This window comes from Neophocaena asiaeorientalis, unplaced genomic scaffold (assembly GCF_003031525.2).
Source record: "Neophocaena asiaeorientalis asiaeorientalis breed wild unplaced genomic scaffold, Neophocaena_asiaeorientalis_V1.1 scaffold815, whole genome shotgun sequence".
Taxonomy (NCBI): Eukaryota; Metazoa; Chordata; class Mammalia; order Artiodactyla; family Phocoenidae; genus Neophocaena; species Neophocaena asiaeorientalis.
The window spans coordinates 149823-150065 of record NW_020172682.1 but is presented as its reverse complement, the minus strand read 5'-3'; positions in this window follow the sequence as shown (position 1 = coordinate 150065).

Genomic DNA, 243 nt, shown 5'->3' with positions numbered 1-243 from the left:
TGAGATTAGAAATCAATTACAGGGGGAAAAAATGTAAAAACCACGAACACATGGAGGCTAAACAGTATGTTACTAAATAACCAAGAGATCACGGAATAAATAAAAGAGGAAATCAAAAAAAAATACCTAGAGACAAATGACAACGAAAACACGACGACCCAAAACCTATGGGATGCAGCAAAAGCAGTTCTAAGAAGGAAGTTTATAGCAATACAAGCCTACCTCAAGAAACAAGAAAAGTCT